The 26519-nt window shown below is 40.0% G+C and overlaps 1 long non-coding RNA gene across 1 annotated transcript in view; it reads right to left on the reverse strand.

Moving 5' to 3' along the window:
• Positions 1-601: 601 nt before the first annotated feature.
• Positions 602-26519, reverse strand: part of LOC132820421 (uncharacterized) — a 30408-nt gene continuing 4490 nt past the window's right edge. The window contains exons 2-3 of the long non-coding RNA XR_009645196.1: positions 8083-8217; positions 602-710 (exon numbers count right to left, since the gene is read on the reverse strand). This is a non-coding gene — a long non-coding RNA (uncharacterized LOC132820421). The remainder of the gene's footprint in view (positions 711-8082; positions 8218-26519) is intronic.

Raw genomic sequence — 26519 nt, forward strand, 5'->3', positions numbered from 1 at the left:
CTTGTACTTAAAATACATCAGCTCTTTCACTCCTCGGATCAAAGTCTTGTGTTCATTTCATCCCACGTGAAACATTTTTGAATGCATGTTTTTGTTCAATTGAGATAATTTAGATATTTGCCATGTTAATACTTTCATTAATTTTAAATATGATAAACAGTCATTTAATTTGACATTTCAAAATCAAACTACATTCAATGTTCATTTTCACCAGTTGTTGCAACTTAGCGAAACAGAAGTCTAAACTTGACTGCAAGTGTTGGGAAATCAAGAAGAAAAAATTGAAATTCAAAGCAATAAGACAATCCAAATGCACTTTTTATTATTTCTCTTGCAACAATCAAATATTTATAAAGCACAAAATAATAACAACAACATTTATAATTGATAAATCCAAAAATAAGCATTCTGGTCAAAGATATTTATGCATGAACTGTTAATTATTGGAACGTATTGCAGAAAGTTGCATTTCATATGAAATGTCAAGGCCACTTCATCCTGAAGCAACACTGATAAGCAATTTAATAAGTGTGCAACATAAAGAAGACAAATTTTACTGAAATTCAAATTCTTAATATCAAAGTAGTTTAGTGACAAGAGTATGAACATAGAAAGGCAGCACTCTTTTCAGTAGACAACAGTGTTCAGCGTCTAGTTGTGTTTTTGTTTCCCATGTGGACCACAGCTATTCATTTATCAAAGGTAACAGGCTGTAAGAAAATGAAAGCCCACACATCAAAGCTACAGAAACAAAATAAACCAATGAACCAACAAATCCACAAGAGATTCTACAGCAGGAAAGGAGCAAGCATTCATGACCAAACACTCTCTGTGTAGGTTCCAACAACATGCACTTGTGGAAAGCTCAAAATACTTCATTAAAACAAAGTTACTATTTAAGAGTCCCATTCAAATTAACCTGGGCTACACTGGTACTGTTGAATGCTCCTTATCAACTATAAAAATATGTTTCAACAAAAAAGACAAGGTTTTACTCATAGCTGAGGTTATCCAATGTTTTTCTTTCAAAGTATTACTGACCTTAATAAAAATTAAAGCTAACTAACTTCTTTCAAAACATTTCTCTTTGGTCCGTCAGGATGCACAGAAGTGATTTATTTAAGGAATGATAGAAGTACAATGGCCAGCAGCAGCACCACTAACAAACAGAAGCCTTCCACAAAGTAGTCACCGATCTACAAGAGGACACCAAATATCATAAGACATAATAACAGAGGGAGGCCATTTGACCCATTAAGTTAAATTCACCACTTAATGAGATCGTATTGGATATGATAGTCCTCATTTTCACTTTTCTCAAAACCCTTGATTCTCTTAATGTTTAGAAAAATGTCTATCTCAACTTTGAATATAGTTAATGACCCAGCCTTAGCAACCCTCTGTGGTAAAGAATTCCACAGATTTTCTGTCCTTTGAAAGAAAGAAGTCCTTCACATTTCCATCTTAAATGAGAAACTCCTTATTCTGAGATAATGCCTTCTGATTCTCGACTGCCTCACAAGGAAAACAACCTCTACACGACCAAGTTCCTAAGAATCTTATATGTCTCAATAAGATCTCTCATTCTTTAAACTCCAATGAGTAGAGGGCCAACCTACTCAACCATTCCTCATAAGACAGCCCCTCCATACCTGATGAACCTTCTCTGGACTGCCTCCAATGCTAATATATCTTTCCTTAGATAAGGAGTCCAGAACTTATACAGTATTCCAGCTGTGCTCTGACTAATGCCTTGGTATGACTTCCTGAATTATTACTCCATTCCACTTGCCTTCCTTATTACCTGTTGAATTTATATGCTGGTCATTTGTGGTTCATACATGAGGATTCCTAAATCTATCTGTGCTACAGTTTTCTGCAGTACTTCTCCATTTAAATAATATTCAGTTCCTCTAATCTATTCTTCCTTCCAAAGTTCATAATCTCACATTCTCCCACTTTATACTCCACCTGCCAAGATTTACCCACATGCTTTACTTGTCTATATCCCTCGGTGGACCCTTGGAACCATCCTTAGCACTTTACTACTCACGTATTTTTGTGTCATCTGCTAAATTAACTATTGTACATTCACTTTCCTCATCCAAGTCATTAGTGTATTTAGTAAATAGTTGTAACCCAGCACTGATCCATGTTGCACTCCACCAGTTATATGAAGCTATCCTGAAAATGTTGCCTCTTATCCCAACTCTTTGTCTACAATTAGCTCACCAATCTTCTCACCATGCTACCTCCAACACAATTATTATCTTATGAAATAACTTAAACTGTGATACCTCATCAAACGCCTTCTGAAAATCCAAATCCATCGACTACTTTTCCTTATTCTTTCCTTATAAATTCCCAGTTCGGCAAACAGAACCACAACAACGAGCACCCAAGCTACAAATCTTCTCACAAACTTTGAACTTTTCCTTCAACTATCCTGCTTGTTACATTCTCTAAATATTCTAATAAATCTGTCAGGCATAATTTCACTTTCATGAAGCTATGCTGACTCTGCTTGATCACATTATATATCCCTAAATGTTCTGCTTTGCATTCTTAATAATAGATTCCAACATATCCCAGTAACGTATGTTAAGTAACTGGCCTATAGTTACCTGCATTTTGTCTCCTTGCATATTTAATTAGATTGTGTTTTCAATCAAACTGTCACAAAGGTGAAAATTGAACTCAATAGTGAAGTTTAGTTAATTGCATTTCAGTTTATTGTGGATGTATTTTCAAAAATTGGAACTTAAACTGTTTCCATATCATTTTGTAATGTGTGCAGGTGGAGAAGAACATGCATTTTTGAATATTTTGCTCATTGACTATGGTATGTACATCTTTTTCTTTTATTCATAGCTATAACTTGTGACTGCTTTTGTGGAAGATCTTTGTTCAGTCTGCAAGTATGATTCTGAGTTTCCTATGACTTGTCATTTTAATTCTAACCTTGCTCCCATTCTGACCTTTCTGTCCATGCTGAAAATATGTTGCTGGAAAAGTGCAGCAGGTCAGGCAGCATCCAAGGAGCAGGAAATTCGACGTTTCGGGCATAAGCCCTTCTTCAGGAATGTCCATGGCTTGGTACAGTATTCTAATGCAAGCTCAAGTCACAGTACTTCATCTCTCAACATGGCGTTCTGTGACTTTCTCAATTCAACACTGAGTTCATCCACTTCTGTTGGAGGTGTATGCTTTTATTGACTTAAAGATCTTTATTTATCTCTTCATGTTGGGATAGACTGCAATATAGCTGTTCACACTCATCTGGAGAGAACTTTTGTTTCTTCATTATATCAACTGCCATTTGTTTTTTGCATCTTAAATTGTTTAGTTTGTTAATCATTCTTGCTCTCCACCCTGTCACAAACATTCAATTTTCTTCTTGCTGCCACCTCCCCTCTTTTAAGGCTTCAAAACTATAACTCTTCTAACTTTTTTCCATTGTTGTTAAATAAAAAAATCATTGATGTGGAACATTAAACAGAAAACAAAGAACTGCAGATGCTGGAAACCTGAAACCAAAACAGAAAATCTTCGTCAAACTTGGCAGGTCTGGCAAGAAAGCAGACTTAATGCTTTGAGCCCAGTGACTCATCATCAGAACTGGTAGCAGCTAGGAAGGAGTGGTATTTCTGCTGAAGCAATTGGGGAGGATGTTGAGGGAGACGAGCGGATAGGTGAAGCTGCAGCCCAGAGAGAGATACAAAAGTCAGAATTGTTGGTATAGACCAAATAGAAGAGAAACTGAATAAGTGATAATGAAAGCTGAAAGAAGGAGAGACTGGGTTGGCTATGCTAAAAGCAACCCGTGCTACCTCCAACACAATTATTACTTCATGAAGTAACTTCACGTGTGGTACCTTGTCAAACACCTTCTGAAAATCCAAATCCATCCATTACTTTGCCTTCACCTATCCTGCTTGCTACATTCTCAGAAACTTCTAATAAATCTGAAAGCAACCACATGACCAGGGTGTGGGAGTTGATAAACAGCAGGAAAGTTTGGAATCAGGCTTTAAAGTTATTAAACTCAATGCTGAATCCCAGAGGCTGTGGGGTCCCCAAGCGGAAAATGAGATGCTGTTCTTTGAGCTTGTGCTATGGCTTGCTGGAACACTGCTGGAGGCCTGAGACATGGCAAGCATCTGGAAGCTCAGGGTTGTATTAACGGTCAAGACGTAGGTTCTGCAAAGCGGTAACCTAGTCTGCACTTCACCTCTCCAGTGTCAAGGAGACCACACTATGAACAGCAAATACATCAGACTTGGTTGAATGAAGTGCAGGTAAATCACTGCTTCACCTGGAAGGAATTTCTGAGACCTGGCTAGCGAGGAGGGAGGGGGTAAATGGGCAGCTGTCAATGATAGTAAACTTCTTGATTATTTTTGGAGCTGCATTCATCCAGGTAACTGGAATGTACTTAAATCATACTCTTTACCTACGCCACGGAGATAGGGTGAATAATAAACCAGAGAAAGGCTGTCACCTCAGTAGCTCTGACAGCATCTCTGGAGAGAAAGTCAAGCTAAAATTTCATTTCCAGTGATCCTTCTTCAGAACAAGGGTCACTGAATGTGAAACGTTAACTCTGCTTTCTCTGTGCAGATGTTGCCAGGCCTGCTGAGTTTCTCAGGCAATTTCTGTTTTTTTTGTTTTGGATTTCCAGCATTTGTTTTATTTTATTATAAAGACTGTAACCTGTTTTGTTGAGTTGAAAAATACACAATGCCAGTACATGCCCCCCCCTCTTTCTGCTGTAAACAAATCATGTTCAACCCTTGAGCTGGCAATCAATCAGACCATGCATTCTGTCCATGACAGTGTATTTGTCATCCAGCAGGGACACCTCACCTTCATGAATTTATTTCAGATTTTCTCTTCTCTCCTCAAACATCTTTGATTCATAGGTGCTGCTGACATCATTCTTAACTGCATCATTTCAGAGATTTTTGTGCACACTAATCAATCTGTGAATGCTGCATGCATTGTCTCTGACACAGTGGCCAAGCCCTGAATTACCCATGTTAGGTCTCAGTCCATATTGAGCTCTACATGTTATGGAGTTATACAGCATGGAAACAGACCCTTCGATCCAACCAGTCCATCTAAACATTATCCCAAATCTCATCCCACCTGCCTGCTCCTGGTCCATATCCCTCCAAACATTTCCTATTCGTGTACTTATCCAAATGTCTTTTAAACATGATAATTGTACCCACATCTACTACTTCCATAGGAAATTCATTCCACATGCAAATCACCCTTATGTAAAAAAAATTGCCTCTCATGTCTTTTTTAAATCTCTCTCCTTTCACCTTAAAAATGTGCCCCTTACTCTTGAAATCCCTCATCCTGGAGAGAAGACACCTATCACTAATCCCATCTGTACTCCTTATGATTTTATAAACTTCTAACAGATGACCTCTCAAACTCCTATGCTCCAGTAAAAAAAAGTCCCAGTCTAACCAGCCTTCCTTTATAACTCAAGCCTTCCACATCCAGCAACATTCTGGTAAATCTCTTCTGAATCCTCTTCAGTTTGATAATATCCTTCCTATAACTGTTTTATTCCCAGCAATTTGTAGACTTACTTAATCACTCATCCTATAAAATATGTTCCGGTGTGAATCTATCTGTAATGGTATTCCCCAAAGAGAGATTAACCCTTCCATCATTACATGAACAACTGTTGTGGCTGAACAATCTTGTGGGGGATAGGCTTCTATCCACCTTGCAAATTGGGTAATAATGAATGAACAATAACTTTCCCCAGTTTTTGTGAGAGCTCCCATGAAATTTATTTGTAACTGCTGACATGGCCTATTGTGTTGTGACTAGTGTGATTTTCAGATTCTGACTGATCTTCCTCAGTTATATTGGCACATAGCAGGCATCACTAACAATGCTTTTTTGCATGACTTTTGAAAAGACCCTTATTTTTTTGTTTTGGTGAGCAGTCCCTCCAGGTCTATCTGAAACTGTAAGTCAATGCATTGGCACACCAACTGGCATTTGCAAAACCTTAGAATATTGGCTCTTCCATTCCATGCCACCACCAGCTGCTGCCCAACCTTCCCAAGATGGCTTTCCTCCTCTGCAGTGCATTTCTCTGGTATATTTTCATAAGGTTATGCTGAATGTAGTGTGGAGCTGACACCATTTGCTCTCTCTCTCTCTCTCTCTCTCTCTCTCTTTCTCCCTCCACCTCTCTCTCTCTGTGCCAGATTCCAAGAATGTCTTTTCCTATTCCCTGTTTTCCCACCACCATTTTTCACATCAACTACCAAATCAAACCAAATCAAAATTAAAAGATCATATAGTTCTTCTTTTCTTAAACTGCATCCAACATGTGACAACATGTGACAACTTGTGACAACATGTGAAAACTCTTTACTATTCCTAATATAGTCCCTAAACTTCTTTTTTTCCAGTCCAAACTTAGTCCATACATACGATTCTCATTTGACTTCCTTTTCATTATAACCTATCCACGTCCCAAACTGATATATTCAATTGAATTCACTCTGACAAATGATTCAAAGTTCACAAAGCAAAACATCTTCCAAGCCCCTAAAAGATATGGACATTGGCAAGAAAGTTGGGAAGATCATGTGAGCTGGCCAGTGAGGAGTTTCTCAACGTCAAGAACAAAAGATCCCATTTCCAAACAAGTGTTGAATGGTGAGACAAGACTTTTACCAGTGAGCAGTGAGAATCCTATTTGCATGCATTAATATCTGGTTATTAGTTAATCTCACCTCACCTCACTGCATGTCATGGCACATCTCCAATCCACTTGCAACACAGTTCTTCATTTCCATATGCCACATAGGAGCACCCAGCATGCTTCATTGCAGTACTACTGCAAGGCCACATTGCACACAGAGACAGTCACCCACTGGACATGATTGCATCTCAGGACTGCTCACTTACTCTCATTGCACTGAGTCACTTTGCACCTGCTTGGAGGCTCACAGCAGCTCTGCTTTGCCTTACTGTGCATTTTTGCATTAGTACTCACAGTCCTTCAACCTCGACTTGCCTTTTAGCACAGTCAAATCAATGGAGATGTCCATCAGTCAGGCAGCGCCAGCACAGTAAGTCAAGGGTTGCTCCAGCCCCAACAGCTTGGATACAGTTACATGGCCATTTAAGTAGTCAAGGTAAGCAGGTCCATACTTCTACAGTCCACGAACTGGATCACAATCAACCCTGAGTCCTGGGAAACTATACTGTCCGATTAAATATTCTTACAATCTTCTTAAAACAGAAATCAAACATTTTTATTTAATTCTAAGCACTAACTTCTCCTGCATATTCATTTGATACACTTAGATTTAATTTCAGTTTTTTAAAAATAAATTGATGAATTCCTTTAGATGTTGCCCATCTAAAAAAAAATTCCCAAGTACAAAATAACAGTGTTGTTGGGCTAACAGATTTACCTTTTTCAAAATGTTTTTTTCTAAATTTATTGCTTTCCACGAATGTCTGTGCATTCATTTGCTTGGTTTAAAATTCCTTGTCCTACCTAAGGACTTGATATTCTTTGCTGGTTGTCTTCCAGAAAATAAAATAAAGGAAACAAATAAAAGGGCATTGTGGCTCTGTCAGGATCCCCAATACGTGAATCAATATATTCGACAACACCTGCTAATACACTTTTTAAAAATGAATAACATGCAAAAATACAAAGCTGTGTGGAGGTAGACCAAAAAAACTCTTCCTGATTTCAAGGGACAGAGCAAAACACTTCAAGTTGTCTTACCTGACATTTTCTTCACTGACTTTCACTGGAAACTTTGTTTTCTGATTTGTCTCCTGAAAACAACTTTATGTATTTTACCAGACATTTACCTACCCTGCGCAGTTTTAATTTCCTGCCAGCATGGCTTTAACTGATTTGTTCTGTCTGGAGTTTCTAGACAGCGTGACCTATCTGCATAGCTTCAGCTCTCCCATCATGCCAGCACAGTTCTGCCTGCTCCAACACCTCCACTCCTTAGTCTTCCCTCAGATTCTTTAGAACCCTCCCCCACATTATTTTATTATGTCTCCCTGCCTTACCTATGGGTGGGTGATGTTCCTGATGAAACTTCAACTCTCCTGCTCCTCAGATGCTGCCTGACCAGCTTTGCTTTTCCAATACCACACTTTTCAACTCCAACTCTCCAACATCTGTAGTCCTCATGTTCTCCGTATCTATGGGTGGGAACAAAGAACATACTCACCTGAATACAAGTCAGTACTGGGACTAACAAAATATTCTTCTGACTATGCCGGATGCTTTTGTGGTTCAACTTGACAAACCACCAGTACACTTGTACAGTTTATGATTGTTCATCAGCTGTACACATGGATAAATTAGATCCCCTTCACCACAACCACCTGACGAAGCAGCAGCCCTCTGAAAGCTAGTGCTTCCAAATAAATCTGTTGGACCATAACCTGGTGTTGTGTGATTTTTAACTTATTTCCACAGTATGCATAGCAGACATTACACATATCCAACCAAGCCCCACCCCCCCACTCCATTTTGCTGATTGTGCAGTCAATGCTGCATTCCTTTTTCTATCACTCACTCCATGACTTGGCTGTTGGTCATCTGGTCTACTGTCTCTATTCTACTTACCTCATTTTCCTTTAATACTTCTAAGTGAAACTGTATATAGTCCTTTCAATTATAGCTTCAATCATTTCATCAGCTCAAGCCTGAATACTGTCCAAGTCTCACAATAAGGCCGCATACACTATTTCAGGTGTGAGGAGCCACAGTTGGTCCTGAACATTATGCAACCATCAGTGAGCATCCCCTTTTCCAATCTTGTGGTGAGGAGATGGCCATTGATGAATCGGCTAAAGATGGTTTGGCTGTGACTTCTGCAGAGATACCCTGAAGCTGAGATGATGGCCCTCAGCCAGCACAACCTCTTACTATGAACTAGGCATGAGATCATTCAATGGGACTATTCCTTAATTCCCACTGACTTCAATTTTGCTTATCCTCCTGGATTGAGAGTGTGGTGCTGGAAAAGCACAGCAGGTCAGGCAGCATCCGAGGAGCAGGGGAATCGACGTTTCAGGCATAAGCCCTTCAACAGGAATGAGGCTTGTTCCTGACTTTTTAAATTCCCTACAGTGTGGAAACAGGCCACACCAACCCTCCGAAGAGCAACCCACCCAGACCCATTCCCCAACATTTATCCCTGACTAATGCACCAAACACTATAGGCAAATTAGCATGGCCAATTCACCTAACCTGTACATGTTTGGACTGTGGGAGAAAACCGGAGCACCTGGAAGAAACCCACGCAGACACGGGGAGAATATGCAAACTCTACGCAGACGGTTGCCCGAGGTGGGAATTGAACCCGGGTCCCTGGCACTGTGAGGCAGCAGTGCTAACCATTGAGCCACCATGCCACCCATAAGGGCTTATGACCAAAACATCAATTCTCCTGCTCCTCAGATGCTGCCTGACCTGATGTGTTTTTCCAGCACCACACTCTCGACTCTAATCTCCAGTATCTGCAGTTCTCACTTTCTCCTTATCCTCCTGGATGCTGCACTCAATCAATTGTTGGCTTGATATCCAGGTCAATCACTTTCATTTCACTGTTAGAATCCAGCTGTTTTGTCCATACTGGAACCAAGGCTTAGGAGGACAGTGTGCTGGGGGATCCAGGGAGTAAAGGAATATGGAAGCAGGGTGGTCACATGAGAGATTAGGATTATCAGTCAAGTGGATCATAGACAGAAAAATGGACTGCTTAATCCAAAAAGGCTGACAGGACAAAAGAGAATGAGTTTTGGATATAAAATGCAGCTAGATTCATTGTTTATATGTAAGCATATGTATTTAATTTATATTCATACCAATGTAATATGTATACATATTGATGTGGAAGGGAATTTTTTTTTTCTTTCCAGAATTCTGCATCCTATGGGATTGTTAGAACAAGAGTGGGCCTCTTTGTGTTGAACTGAATTTAAATCACATAAAACTTAAAGCTAAATCTAATACAATAGCTCATTGCTGTTACTGCCTGAATGAACAGTCAGGTGCCTAGAAGTTTAATCCACATTGCTATGTCTGGGGAAAGTTGTTAATTTTCAGTTGAGCAACCTGTTTTTCTTCGTAGTAAATGCATTATGCAGGTAATTTAACAAAATTGCATTTCCAATAGGGGACTGCATCTTCTGGGGTACATAATAAAAAATTTTTACAAATACCTCAACAATTTTCTTGTCCATTAATTAGGTCTGTCAACTTATGAAGCAATTGTCCATTTGAGTTCAGAATACTCGGGAGAGAAATAAAGAGGCTAAAATTGAACTGAATGTGTAGAACAGTCTTAACACTCATACAGCTTGCTTGACAAAACTACGAATCTTCACAAAGATATCAGGTGGGTATGAATGCCTTACTCCAGGCCACTAAACTGAATTAAATGCCAATAAAAAGATCATCAACTTTTTCTTTAAAGCAAAGAAATGCAGATTCTGGAAATCTGAAACAAAAAATAGAATTTGCTGGAGAAACTCAGCAGGTCTGTGGAGAAAAAGCACCTGTGGAGAAAAAGCAGAGTTAATGTTTCGCATCCAGTGACCCTTCTTCAGAACAAGACCAGACATTGCTGGAGAAACTCAGCAGGTCTGGCAACATCTATGGACAGAAAACAGTCAACGTTTTAGGTCCAGAGACCCTTCTTCAGAATCCTGATTTTAAAAAACGGTAACTCTGTTTTGTCTCTACAGATGCTGCCAGACATGCCGAATTTCACTGGCACTTTACATTTTGGATCAGGTTTTATTTAATGCACTTTGACCTTCATTAGCTTTCATGGACTTTCCAGGTAGAAGCAATAAAACCCTACGTACAAGTTGGCTGAAAAGGATCAGCTTGTCTATCGAGCCTGTCCTGTGACAACAACATGACAGAACCTCAAATCCCCCCGCTCACCCTCATCACAACTACAATTCTAACAACAACACCAGACAAACTCTTGGAAGGCAACCATGAGATTTGTAAAAAAAAATGTAGGAAAACCTCTTTCTGAACCACAAAGTTAATGAAAAATGATTTCCAGGAAATATCAAAAAGAACAAGGTGCATTACCTGAGACCTCAGCTGCCATTCCTATACTTCACCAGTAACTTTCTTTTCAGAGAGTGTGACAAATCTGCCATCACCACATGAGCTGATAACTTATTTTAAATATCAGTGACTCCTATGAAAAGTTAATATGGGACCCAGTCCCAGATGAGCTCTACATATAATCCCTGCAGAGATATAATGGCACTTCATAAGATCAATGCTTGAAATAATTTTAGGAGTTTGTTTTTTCTCAAAACGTCATTGAATCCAAGTATAAAACTTATATTCAAATGACTTTCTGATACTTTTAGAGCACACAGTACTGTTACAATAGGGGATGGAAAAGTGCACTGGTTTTCTCTATTTTCACCACTCACTGGTCACAGTATGTATTTAAAGATTTTACGCAGATCAAATATGGTCAATTATAGTTTGTACAAAAAAATTAGAATACAAAAAGAAAATCGAGAACCAGCTTTCCTTAATAAACAATAATAATATTGTATCATTATTGCAACAAGACTTATTCAACATAAATGCACAGCTCCAAAATAGTTTGGAATAAGACTGCATAAATATTAACCCTTCTAAATTAACACATGCAGAAAATTCAGTGGTTAGCACTACTGCCTCACAGTGCCAGGGACCTGGGTTCTATTCCACCCCTCGGATGACTGTCTCTGTGGGGATATGTGGTCTGGGATGCTCTTTGGAGGGTAATTGCAGACTTAATGGGCTGAATGACCTCTTGCTACCCTGTAGGGATTCCTATAGATTTGCTGCAGGTTTTCGGCCCCCCATTGGTTCTCTCGAAACGGTTTCTATAAAAATTGGGAAAGAATGATGGGTGGCTTCTCTCTTAATAGATTACATCCCAGCTGACTTTTCTGAACAACACTCCCAAAAACTCTTGGCAGCAACAAGCTCCAAAATATCACTTCTCAGTAAACTGATTCAAGCAGTTCCAAAGTCTATAAGGCTTGGACTCTTTCTTTGGCTGAATTGTCACTTCCAGTAAGTGTGCCTTCTTAAAAAAAACTGTGAAGTGTCATTCTGGTAAACTTAAATAAAAAGATCCTGGCATCTCCTCTGTCTCAAATGAACCAATTTTCAAATCTTTTCAACATCCGTCCTCAAATATTACCAATCGAAATTCTTTCATAACAGGATACAGAAGAATCAAATCCTATTTGAAGGACATGCTGCTTATTTGAATTTTCTTTTTGAGGCTGTCTTTCTTACCTACTTTCTCTGATCATCTCACAACCAACAAACAGGGCAAAAATGATTCAGCAAGGGTTAAAATCTAAAATGATCTATAGCCAGAACTGCAGTGTACAGAACAAATTTAGAGTAACAACTACGTAAATTTCATTGTTAAACGTGCTACCCAGCTAGAAACAGATCAGGCTGTCAAAGAAGCCAAACCAAAGTAGCAGATAAATGACACAACACTGGAGTTCAGGGTCAGGTCCTGAGCAGCTCTGTGATGCAGGACTCTTCGCTCTATGTTATGTTCCTTGGGATGCACACCAAGACACATCGACAGTGCATGGAGGACCATTAATTCACAGAAGACAATCTTTGGTCTGCCCAAAACTTATTGGTCTGGCAGACCAAGGAGTTGACCTTGGCCAAGTGTTGCAGATTGGCACATTCCAAGAACCAGGTCTATGTGCTGAGGAACACACTAAAGCTGCTGCTAAGGCACAGTAGGGAAAGATACCATTATGGTCTTTCCAATGAAGTTAAATGGGGTCCATTCAGTCATTGGCACCCCACCTAGGGGCCTCAAATTAATGTAAATATAGTCTTGAACAAGCAAGAAATGCCTTTGTTTTATTTGCTGGATAAAGTCAAACTCCAATGTTTGTTTATTTCTTAATATGCTACTGTACAGAACAGAACTGCTTAAGTGGCAATGTATGTATATAAAGATAGTTTTATGAATCAAGTACATTTTTGAATTAAAAAGGAGTTCAGCATCAGGTCCAAAATCAGTTGTGAATTGTCTATCAACGCTGAGATGGAAGACATGACTCATCTGTAATTTGGTATCAAGCAGTCTGTCAGGATGAATGTGATTGGTGATGAAAAAGCAGATAAAGAGGTGGGATTGGGTTTCACACACACACTGTATATAGAAGCATACATTATGCTGCCAGATGTTGTAAGAATAGTCCAGCTGTCACAATCCACTTGGGAATGTATACCAATCTTAAACCCCATTCCTCCAGGGTTGCTACAAAAGGTAGCGATTTAATCAATATACACAAAGCCCCGATTCACCTGAGTGTTGGAATCAAGTGAACAAAAAACACCATCAGATTTCAGTATCATGATCTACTGGTTATCACAAATAGATATATTCTCTAGTCTTTCTGCATTTAAATAATAGTTGGGTCCTCTATTCTTCTTGCCAAAGTGCATAATCTCACATTTTCACGCATTATATTCCATCTGCCATGATTTACCCACTCATTTAGCTTATCTATATCTCTCAGCTGACTCTTTGTGTCATCCCCACCACTTGCCCTCCCAACTATTTTTGTGTTATTTACCATCTTGGCTATAGTACATTCACTTTCTTCATCCAAGTTATTAATATATATTGCACATAATTGTGGTCCCACCACTGATCCCTGTAGCATTCCATTAGTTACAGATTGGTATTCCAAAGATGCACCCTCTTTATCCCAACTCTCTCCTCTGTTAGTGGCCATTCTTCTATCCATGCTTTCCTTGAGAAGGCGTTGATGCAATTACCACTAAACCGTTGCAATCTTTGTGGTTTCAGTAGACTCTTCATACTGTTGGGATTCTGGTTCAAGTGGAGAAATGATATAGATCCAAGTTAGAATCAAAAGGAACTTGGAGGTGGTCGTACCTTCTGTGGTCCTGACCTTTCAAGTGACATAGGTTGCAGGTATAGAAGGTACTGTGGAATGAGCATTGGCGAGTTGCTACTGTGATTCTTTTTAATATATGGTACAAATTGCTGGCATTTTACACGATGACATGTAGGAAGTGAATGTTTAAGTGTGTAGAGTGCTAATCAAGGAGACTGATTCATTCTGGATGTTTCCACATTCTTGAGTATTGTTAGAGTTGCATGCATTCAGGCAAGTGAAGAGTATTCATTACACAGGTAAACATGTGCCTCATTGATGGTAAACAAGGATTAAAGAGTCAGAAAGTGACTTAATCACTCAGAATTCCCAATATCAGATCTGCTCTTGGAATCACAATATTTATATGGCTAGTTGAGTTCAGTGTCTAGTTAATGATAATACTAGGATGTAGACAATAGAAAATGCAAAGAATGATAATGCTGTTGGATGTCAAGGAAAGTTAAATTATCACATGCTGGAATAGGTCAGTGACTGGAACTTGCCTGGCACAAATGTTACTTTCCACTTGTGAGCCAAAGTCTAAATGCTGTTTACATATTACTGCACATTGGCACATGTGGCTTCAATATCTGAATGGTCATCTAGGATAATGAACATCAATAATCAGCAGCAAACATCTATACTTCTCTTCTTAGAATAGAAGGGAGCTAACTGATGAGATAGTTAGAGATAGTATTGCTCAGGACGTTACCCTGAGGAACTTGTGCAGCGATGTTTCAGAGACGAGATGATTCACCTCCTCCAATCACAACAGTAGTTGTTTGTACTAGCTCTGACTCTAATCAATAAACAATTTGCCACTTCAGTTTTGCAAGGACTCCTCCATGTCACACTCAATCAGATGCTACCTTGAAGATAATGGCAGTCACTCTCACCTGAGCTGAAAGGTTCAGCTCGTCTGTCTACCTTTATGGACCAATTATGATGAGATGAGGTGCCAAGCTGATCCAAGCAGAATCCAAACAGAGCATTTGTGAGCAGGTTGTTACTGCTTGATAGCACTGTCAATGACTGCTTGCCTCACCTTGAGAGTTGCCTGATGGGGGTGGTAATTGCACAGGTTGGAATTGTTCTACTTTTTTTGCAGATATAACATACCAGGCCAGACTTCACCATTAGTAAATGCATGTTATTGTTGGAGCCAAACATGGACAGCATGGCCAGCAGGTTCCTGAATTATCCAATCCAAAAATGTTTGAGGATATGTAGAGTTTGAGCCTTCCCACAGTAGCAATCCCCTCACCTCAGCCCAAAATATCATTGATGAACTGAAAAGCAGAATTATTTGGTAACTGTTTCCATTCCCACTCTCCTATCCCACCTTACCAACATTATTCATAGTTGTTATTAAGAGTATTCATGATGAGAGGAACGTCATTATTTCAAATCTGTCCTGTCCTTCTGCTGCCTTGACAGACCCTGCCCCTTGAGTCTTCCTGAAAGTTTGGTGGATGGAACTCCAGGATTTTATTCAGCCCAAATCTCTGCATCACTTCAATGAATAGCCCCTAGACATGACTGACAAGACCAGTGCAGAGGTGTTATGAACTGAGGAGCACTATGTTTGGGAACTGTATGAAAGGTAAGCTCATGAAGTATTGTCAAATTCACATGTTATAATGAAATGCTTTATTATCAGTTAGGTATATTTTTAATACAGTGAATGATAAGGTAAGTGTCTTGAAAGGGTGACTATTTATTAATGTGATTGCCAAGTTGCCAGGTTGTCATGTCTATCATTGGCAAGCTGTTAAGTGATTGATAGGAATTGTAAAAGTAGAAAAATCTTCAAATGCATTAGAGTACATTATCGACTGGATGCACGGCTTTTTCATATTTTACAGTATGAAATTCCAGATTAGATTAATAACCTCACAACAAAGGATCATTTAGGTAAAGGGGATCATTACATGCAAGAATATCAAATTCAGTTTTACGGTGAAAGATGTGAGCCTGAAAATAGATCCTTAAACTTAAATAAAGTCAATCACAAGGGTACAAAGACAGGGTTGATTAAATTCGACTGAGGTAAAAAATTAAACGACTAAACAGTAGCTTATAATTATTCAGAAAATCATATAGCAGAGTGTTGTGGAGGTTACAATGCTAGTTTTGTAACCAAGAAATCATGTGTTCAGCATCCCAACATTACGAAGCACAATGATGAATTTTAATAAAACTGCACATTTTTGAGATGAGACATAGGTGTGGAGACTGTCATCCTGTGAATTCACTAAAGTTGGAGTCAATCTCAGCAAATGAATTCATCCTTTACTCCTTACTCAACATTAATGCCATTAGATATCACCAAGCAAACCATTCAGTTGTACCAGTTTGGAATTTTCTGCAGGCTGATGACACCACCTTCTAATAGCAACTAATTTCAGACATGCAATCTACCATTGTCCACAACCTGAGGATAAAAGAAAAAAGGAAATGTCAATGGAAATGATCTATGAAATGTCAAAAGTGTATTGAGTAGACCTGTAACAAGTGTTGTACGGCTCTTCTACTGCAGTGTGAAGGCTTTTTACAGGCATGAGTAGCCCTGTCTTGAATAAAGTTAAAAATCACACAACACCCAACAGGTTTAGTTAGAAGCACTAGTTTTCAGAGAACTGCTCCTTCATCAGGTAGCTGTGGAACAGGATCATTGGACATCGAATTTATACCAAAGGATTACAGTGTCATGCAACTGAAATGATATATTTAATAAACCTAGATTGCTGTTATATCTTTCATCTTTTAGAATGGGTTGCAGGTTTTAGTTCATTAATAGATAAATCCCAAAACTTCTTTTAGGTCATTTTTGAGACAACTGAAGGTTTTATATAAAGGAAGGTGACATCTCAGCTCAGACAATGCATTAAAGGTGTGAGGTTAGAATCTGTATCCCAAACTTGAGTCAGACTGGTTCTATTTCCAAAGTAGGAGTTTATAAAATATTTCATGCATTGACTGCCTGCAGATTGTGCATTTTTGACAAAATAGAATGTATCTGCAAATATAATTCTGCAAAAGCAAATTCACCCATTGACTTAAATGTGTGTGTGCATGCATGAGAGAGTGAGTGTGGATGTATGCCTGTGAGTGTGAGTGCACATGAGAGAGTGTTGTGTTTGCGTGTGTGCATGCTTTATAAAGTGCATGTGTGAGTGTGATAGAGTGTAAGCCTGTGAGAGAGTGTGTGTGTGGATGTGAGTATGGGGGTTATATGTATGTGTGTATGAGAGAGCGAGCATGTGAATGAGAGAGGGTCTGCATGAGTGTGTGTGTGTGTGTATGTAAGAGTGTGTGTGTGAGAGAGTGTATCGTGTAGTGGGGTCACCTGCAGTGTGACATGAACCTAAGGGCCCGATTGAGGCCATTCTCATTGGTTCTGAACTTGGTTATCAGCCTCTGCTCAACCACTCTGCATTGTTGTGTATCCCGAAGTCCACCTTGGAGGATCGTCACCCGAAGATCCGAGGCCAGACCACTGAAGTGTTCCCCGACTGGGAGGAAACACCCCTGTCTGGTGATTGTTGCACGATGTCCATACAACCCCCACACTGACACCCATACACACACCCTCTCACGGGCTTATATTCCATCACACTCACACACACATTTTACCAAGCATGCACACTCAAATGCACACATTCACATGCACAAGTTCACACTCTCTCTCTCTTTCTTTCACATGCATTCACACACACATAAAAGTTTATGGATGGATTTGCTTTTGCAGAATTGTAATTGCAGATACATTCTATTTTGCTCAAAAAGTGTACAATCTGCAGGCAGTCAATGCAGGCAGTCAATCCATGTGACATTTTGTAAATTCCTACTTTGGAAATAGAACCAGTCTGACTCAAGACTGGGTACTGACGGACTTTAACTCACATCTTTAATGCATTGTCTGAGCTGAGATGTCACCTTTTTATAAAACCTTAAGTTATCTTGAGAATATGACTTAGTTCTGGCACGCACATATTAATGAAGCAAAACCTGCAACCTGTGCTAAAAAATGAAAGACTTATCAGCTGTCCAGGTTTGTTCAATATATCATTTCAGTTACATGACACTGTAATTTTTTGCTGTAAATTCTGTGTCTTATTATACCATTCCACCACTCTACCTGATAAAGGAGCAGCACTCTGAAACCTTGTACTTCCAAATAAACCTGTTGGACTAGAACCTGGTGTTGTGTGATTTTTAACTTTGCCCACCCCACTCTAACACTGGCTCCTCCACATCCTGTCTTGAATAGGTAGCCCTTATCCCTGAGAATCTACATCTGAAAGAGCAAGCGGTGGTCTGGAACAATGCTGGTACCTGAGGATACTGGAGTAGGCAGGAATGATACCTTGATTTTGGTGGCTGCAGCCCATTTGAACAATGAGGGAGTGGAAAGCTGTAGGAGTCCTGGCCACATACTTGCAATTACCTTGCATTAGGAGTATCCTGTGATGAACCTCCCCACCAGGGTCAGTTGTGTAGGCTGCATTATCACCAGTCCTGTGGATCACCCCTTGATGAGTTGCATCCTGTGAGAGTTCACGAATCTCTTTGCTTGCTCCCTACAAAGATTAGGAGGAATTGAAGTGTGAAGCTGAGATCAGTGACTGGCTTGCGGGAGAACCTTGGATATTGGGAACACATTCAGCTGTTCATGAAAGGATAGGCCCTTTTCACACAGAAAGTTGTTGGCATGCCTCACTGTATCCTTCAGCACTCCATGGCAGGTACTTAGCTCTTACCGATTTGCCCTTACCAGTGTTTAGATTTTCTTCCTTCTGAGATGGCCCTTGGAACAGCCATAAAGACTGGGTGGACTAGACCTATTTGCATTGCCTTGTGTCTCCTAGTCCTGTTCCTTCTCCCACATTGACTATTCATCGCTTTACTGTAGCAGAGCTCATCCCGTGATAGCAAGTGCCTCTGGTCCTCTATGATGCTGGTAGAATGCATCCTTACTTCTCCCTCTCTTCTGTCATTGTTTAGTGATGCCTTCCATAATGTTCTGTCCCTTTCACTGCACCTTGACTTCATGGCTGGCTGGCTGGCTGCAAGAGGCAACACAGAACTCTCTTCACCTCTGTTTCCTTTAACAAGCCAGACCTCTTAAGCCTTGTTGTTCCATATGCCATTATAAAATTGGCAAGAACTACAAATTTTAGTTCATTGGCTTTTTTAAATACCTTAATTGATATCAGACATCCTCCCATTACTGGTAGGATCTGGAAAAAACATCAGATTTCTGGCGAATAACATGTTATGACTATTTCCCACACTTCCAAAGTACCCTAATAACATATTGGCAAAATTGTGCTCACTTGCTCGGGCACTTTGACCGTATTCCGGTTATGAAATGTAAGTAATTTGGGCTTGCATCTTGTGTCAGGAAAATCATAAGCTAAATCTCACTATACTTTTGCAAAATGTAACTTTTGCTGTGTTTCATAGAGGGTTTCTCAACCCAATAAATATTTGCCATGCCATCCAAAACTCGTCAATCACCAAACCCGCTCCAATGACTTTTCTCCATTCCAACATTAACTTGATCTCCCTATTACAATCGTCAGAATATATTGGCATCCTTAGTGCTGGCGCCACATTGGTTCACCAGCTGTGCCCCCATCAAACACGTGCAGTCCAAAATTATCTTGCACCATCAATATAGTGAATTAGTAGCCACAAACTAACATCAGCTGAAAATGTGTTGCTGGAAAAGCGCAGCAGGTCAGGCAGCATCCAAGGAGCAGGAGACTTGGTGTTTCGGGCCTGAGCCCTTCTTCAGGATTCTCCTGCTCCTTGGATGCTGCCTGACCTGCTGCGCTTTTCCAGCAACACATTTTCAGCTCTAATCTCCAGCATCTGCAGTCCTCACTTTCTCCACAAACTAACATCAGTCAATTATAAATCAGTGTTGTTCATTCAATTTGTGGTGGGCATATTGAACTGACTGTTGAATGGACTTAACTCTGAAGGCAGTTTGGGAGTGGCACTGGTACTGGCATTGGACTGGAATCAGGAAGTCTGCATTTTTAATCATCTGTGCACGTTATTGCCTGAGCAATAAAGAAAGGAAAGAAGGAATTTACAGTTATAAATACAGGATGTAAAATAAACAAAGGATGAATTGTGTTTCTTTAACTGATAGATCTGTTCAACAGCTAATCCATTTTATATTTTTGGCAAAAGCTTAATGAATTTTATTTATAAGTATTCAAGGACTTGGTTGGCAGCCTTCCCCTACCACAGCACCAACAAAACACTTTGGCAGGTCACAGAAAACTCTCTTGTGGGCTGCTTGTAGTCCACATACTATGCAATGGAAGCCTGTTTGTCCTTGGATCTGACCACATCACACTCCCCAAAAACACTTCAGCTTGTTTGCTTTGGTTTCATTCCAATTTCACTGACTTCTATAAGGTTCTTACCTCAATTATTGCACATTTTTCTCTGAAATGTTGCAGGTATATCATGCTGGATTTGTTTAGCATTTGCAGAATGCTGCTATGCACATATTATAACAAAACACCCATCTTGTGTCAGGAAAAACATGAGCTAAATCTCACTACACTTTTGCAAAATGTAATTTTTGCTGTGTTTCATAGAGGGTTTCTCAACCCAATGAATATTTGCCATGCCATCCAAAACCCGTCAATCACCAAACCCGCTCCAATGACTTTTCTCCATTCCAACGTTAACCCGATTCTTCCTATTACAATCGTCAGAATATATTGGCATCCTTAGTGCTGGTGCCACATTCACCAGCTGTGCCCCCATCAAACATGTGCAGTCCAAAATTATCGTGCACTATCAACATAGTGAATTAGTAGCCACAAACTAACATTTCTCAGGGTACATAAAGGCATAGGTGGCTATTCCTTGCACATGCTACTGCACATTGCTACCCCAATGTCAGTTTTGAGTTCACAGGTCCTTACTTATGTCCCATAATACAAGCTTCTTGAAGTGACTGCTGTGCTTTCCTGAATGCCCAACATAGCTTGGCATCTTCTCAGTGATGATTGCAGGGCCATCATACACAAGAAAGCCTCAAAACAAAACAAAGTTAACTCTTACAACAAAATTGAACAGAAATAAAACATTCAGAAGCCTCTCAGGATTCAGAAAAAAATCCAGCAGTTAGATAGCAAGGCAGATATTCAACCTAAAAACAGAATAATAATTACATTTTAAAACAGATTTCAGAATGAATAAGGTCATTCATGCTAAAAAGAAATGAGAACCAAAGTTTATTTGCTGCTTTTGTATCACTTGTTGCTACCCATGCTACACACGGCAGGGTGTGATGAGGTCAGTATGTCCAGACATTCCTGTGATTGAAGAAGGGAGAAATGCTAGAAATAAGGATTCCAAGATAAACACTACGCCATTATGATTCCAAACTCTGTGCACTCAACATAATTCTAGTGACGCTATGTGAACACATTTCTTCCTTGGTGATGTTATTGAGCAGCTGGAACTTTGTATTCATACTGAATACAGAATTTGGAGTCAGAAATTCTTGTGCTTCACTGTTTCTGTGTTGAATGTGTCTCTTGTGCTTTTTCCATTACCTAGCCAGCATTTAATGTACATTTGGGGAAAGATATGGGGAAAGATAGTTGCTGTGCACCAGTAACATCATTTTTTGAAAAAAATAGGAAAATATAGCTGAATTGTTATTTCTTGTTCAGTAGTGACAGCAAAAAGAAATTTGTTGAGGCCCATTTTCAGGAGCAGACGTCTCGATACACAGTCCATTCACAGACAACCACTCCTATTAAAGTAGGAAACATGCAGACTTCTTGCTTCTTCCTCTGTTAAATGATTATACTGTTGAGCTGAGTGGGGCCACCCTGCTGACTCAAAAGGAAACCCGACAGCATGTGTTGATAGAAGATGGTGTAACCAGTCTGCTCCTCTTAAAGGAGAACTGCACTCATTGGAATGAAGCTGTATGCACTGACCGTGGCTGCAATATGGTGCTGGACAAAACAAATGAAAGACAGTTCCCAGGGTCACTAGCACAGCCCTGAAGGTCTTAGTGGTGGAGCTCGACAACAGGAGAAGTCATGGCTGTATGAAGGACCGGGAGCCTCAAAGGACAGCCTCTAAGGAAACAGGGATGTCAATGCCTTGAGTTTGATTCCAGAGACTGGCTGCTGGCTGAGAGAAGTTCAAAAGCCTCACCTGTGCAGTCAACTTCACGATCTCTCCTAGCCCTAAGGAGAAAGTGAGGACTGCAGATGTTGGAGATCAGAGCTGAAAATGTGTTGCTGGAAAAGCGCAGCAGGTCAGGCAGCATCCAAAGATCAGGAGAATCGACGTTTCGGGCACGAACCCTTCGGGGATAATCCTAACCCTAACCCTAACTAACCTCTCATACCACTCAATGCATACAGTCCCAACAGTCAGCCAGCAACAATTTCGAGCATTCACCACTCAACTCAGATACTTTGTCTCACCCTCATTCATATTCCAATGATACCAACTTCCCAGCCAGGTCCAAGTCCTCCCACGTACCTCCAGCTACTCAGCAATGGCAGACGCATAAATCAAACACAATCTGGCACAACCAATGTCATTCTGCCTCCTTCCTGCAGGACAAAGTGGTACACTATAGAAAGAAGTAAAGTAGCATAGCACAGAAGTGCCTTCATTCCCTAAACCCAATGAGGAGAGAGTGCTTCATATCATGGGGTTGGCAATGGTAGTGTATATAATGGTGCATAATGGTGCATTTGGCATTACCAGAGCATTGAGAATGATAGCATGTCCCTCCCTTTATGCACGTTTAGACTCAGTCTCATCCGTTATCTGTGCGAGAGGCAAGCTGTAGATAGCATGGCCATAAGCTCTTTCTTTACATCCACAAATTCCAAACTTTTTCTGATTTGATGCCTTCAGATTGCCAGGAACTGCTAACAGTCCAGCCACAGCAGCCTCACGAGGTAGGGAGAAAGTAATTCCACACCATTGATGAAGAAGCTCTGTCACTTAACCTGACACCTACTACCAAAACCCCAGGCGATGGCACTGGGCAAACTTTTAAAGCTGGAATTAGGTGGTGAATCACTTGACCTGAGCAGTATCCCAGAGGAGTTTTCGTATCAGTTCCCTGGAGAAATGTTTCTTTTCAGAGAATTCTTTTCTCAGGGATGAGGAGCTCAGGTAGGTGACTCATAGAAGAACAATGATGAATGTGTACTCTGAGATGCTTGGTGAATTGACAATCCTGCTGGAGATTCAAGAAGCACTGAGGGATTCTGCAACATCATAACATGGAGTTTTGGTGAATAGCATGGAGCCCATCCTTTCCCAATATGTACATGGGGTAGTTAACTCCATAATGACATTGTCATAGCCGCCTGTGATGCAGCATCTGATGGCCAATGTCTCAGTTTCCATTCCACCACAGACAAAAGCCTGCCAATGTCCCTGAGCTACAATAGAAGCCAGTTGGAGATCATCAATTCCACTTATGCCACTTTGAACAGCATTTGTCATAATTCTGTTAATTTATTTTCATGAAGTATTGGTACAGGACGTCAAGGACAAATAATTTGATTTTTTAAAAATTTGATTTATTATTGTCACATATTCCTTAGTACAGTGAACAATTTTATTTTGCATGCAGTACAGGCAGGATCATAAAATACTTGGTGCATTAGGATAATAAGATAGAGTGAAGAATAGAATGTTACAGTTATGGAGAAGATACACAATGAGCGAGATCAACATTTAAGTTTAAAATTTGAGAGATCCATTCAGAAATTTGACAACAGCTTGGAAGAAGCTGTTCTTGAATCTGTAGGAATGTGTGTTTAGGCTTTTGTATCTTCTGCCCAATGGATGAGGTTGGAAGAGATTTTAACCGGGATACGAGGGGTCTTTGATGATGTTGGCTGTCTTCCTGAGGCAGCGAGAAGTGAACCTGGACTTGTTGTAATCGTGCTTCCATGTCTCCATATTTGTCGGCAGCAGATAGGGTTTTATTACCTGCTCAATCCAAGGAACAGCATCTCTGCACAGTTTATAGCATCACTCACTTCCCCCACCCTTCCACACCCAATAGGAAATTCCACAACTTCAGAGTTTGACCCCATGTTGTCAGTTTTCCATTTTTCTTATGTTCCACCCCTCAGCACCAGCACACCTACCCCCCCCCACCCCCCCCCCCCCCACTACCCCCCACCCCACCCCCACACACACACACCCAGTAGGAAAGGTACAGTCTGCTGAGGCAGATCAGAAGCTGCAAGAACACTGCAACATAGATGTTTCCTCAGAAGCATATGTGAAAATTATCAACTGATAAAGACTGAAGTTAATAGGGCTTTTAGAGCAAGGGCAACCCCACCAAGGGATTAGTTTTGATGTAAGTGTATTAGGGCATTGACCTCTTGGTTTCAATGGCACACCAGCCTACCATGGAATGGGAGAATAGGCATTGAGCTGGTGACTTCTACACAAGGTAGAAAAGGTGTTCAAATGCCAATGAAGACTACAATATTACCACCAACTGGGATTTCAACTATTTCAATTAGCTGCCACCTCTGTGGTGTAGGCTGTTCTGGCTGATTTACCAACAAACACCTGAGAAATTTTCCAGTGGTAAGAATGTGCCATGGAATTGATGTAATGTTGCTTTCACCTAACCTCTCATCCCTAAACCCCCAGAAAGTCAAAGGTTATGGGGGGACAGACAGGGAAATGAACTACAATCATATCAGTGACAAGCTCAGTGGCTGACAGATTAGACTCAATGAGCCGAGGCCAGTTCTTGCTCATGTTTCTTATGGTCATATGACCTAATCTCCATAGGTCAAGGAAGGTCCAGCCTATTTAATCTCTCCATCTCTTCGGAACACCCCCCACAACTTACTGTGCCTCTTGTTTTGATCAGATTTTGCAGTTCAGGTTTTGAAGGACATTGAGCTAGTCACCACAAATGGGAGTGGTTACATTAGTGCAATTTCCACGGTGCTCATGCTTGGGCCAAAATCCAGAAGTTGTTGTATGCACGAATGAGCTCTGGGTAGCATCTGTTGATAGTCTCTTTGTTAAGTAGCACAGATATATAGTTGAACACTAACTTTTATGTTGTTTTATTTAAAGTTGGTAATAATAGCACAGCAGGGCTTCAGAAAGGCACAGGCAGGAGTACATATGAACTTTCAGAGCTAATTGCAGATGTTTTCAATGTTGGTCTTTTTTGGTTATTGGCCGATATAATCTTTTAGTGTGGCTTATCAGATTTCTTAAAAGAATATAATTTATTTCACCTTTTTACAGAACTTAAGTAACTTTTTAAAAATCTATAACTATATCTGACTTATTCTATTAACATTTATCTGACTCTTGATATTTCAAAGCAAAGGACTCTTTCACAAGATGAAAGTGACTTTAAGAAATGTTTAAAAATATCCAACTTAATGTTTATCTGACTTCCTTCAAGTTTCAAGATAAAAGACTCTTTAGCAAACTTAAAGTGACTGTTTAAGGGAGCAGCTGATGTTTTAAAATTCTACTTTTATGAATCATACATTGTAAGACGTCTTTAAAATAACAGAGACTGTATACTGCAATACATTGAAGATCAAGCCTATGACAAAGAAACTTGTCTGTTCCATTCTGTAGAGCAATTTTATCTGATTGCTGTTATATATAATAGTTCAAAAAAGAGCCAGTGTCATTCCTGTGAGCCAATGAGGAAGCACTGTTATAAGGTGTTGATCTACAGGAAGGTTTGACCCAACAGCCCACAGATAGGACTGTGCTAGAATTGGGTGAAAGGGAGGGTCCCCACATGAATGTCACTGGGCCACGCACTGTGGACCACCCAAACAGTCTCAGCTCCATTTGCCAAAATGACTAGACAACAGCTGGTAATTGATATATTTGGACATGAGAAGTGCCAACACTCCCCTTTCTCCCATAGAATATCAAACCAAAGAATAATGTTGATGTAAAGTCAAATAAATTTGCTTTAACTTCAAAGACAGATTGCCAGACTTTTGAAGTAATTATTAATGAGGAACATCAACTTTGTTTATTGAAAGACCTTTATACCATTTGTGTAAATTAGCATTTTTATAGTACTCTGTAGATCATTGTGATGTCAAAATGGTTATTTTGAATATTTCAGAATGACTAGACTGAGGTGTAAATGTAACACACTTAAGGTGCAAGAAACCAAGCACTGGATCTTATGTTAATTTGGCTAAGTCCAAGTTGTGGGTGTGAGTTTCGGAGGGATGTCTCCACTGAAGTACTTAATAAGTTTGCTTGCTATATCTTATCAAACTCATTTCATTAACTACCTATTCCAACTTCAGTAGTCTCCCTCACATCTGGTTCCAGCCTCATCTTACTCTGCTGTTTGTAGAACAACTCAAAGCTCAGTGGATATCCCAGCATCCCTTGGTTTTTCAAAACCCATTGTGCACTAGGACAAGCACTGTCAGCTGGAGCTTCCCTGCTTGGTTCCTGACATT

The sequence above is a fragment of the Hemiscyllium ocellatum genome, chromosome 1 (genome assembly GCF_020745735.1).
Source record: "Hemiscyllium ocellatum isolate sHemOce1 chromosome 1, sHemOce1.pat.X.cur, whole genome shotgun sequence".
In the NCBI taxonomy this organism is placed as follows: domain Eukaryota; kingdom Metazoa; phylum Chordata; class Chondrichthyes; order Orectolobiformes; family Hemiscylliidae; genus Hemiscyllium; species Hemiscyllium ocellatum.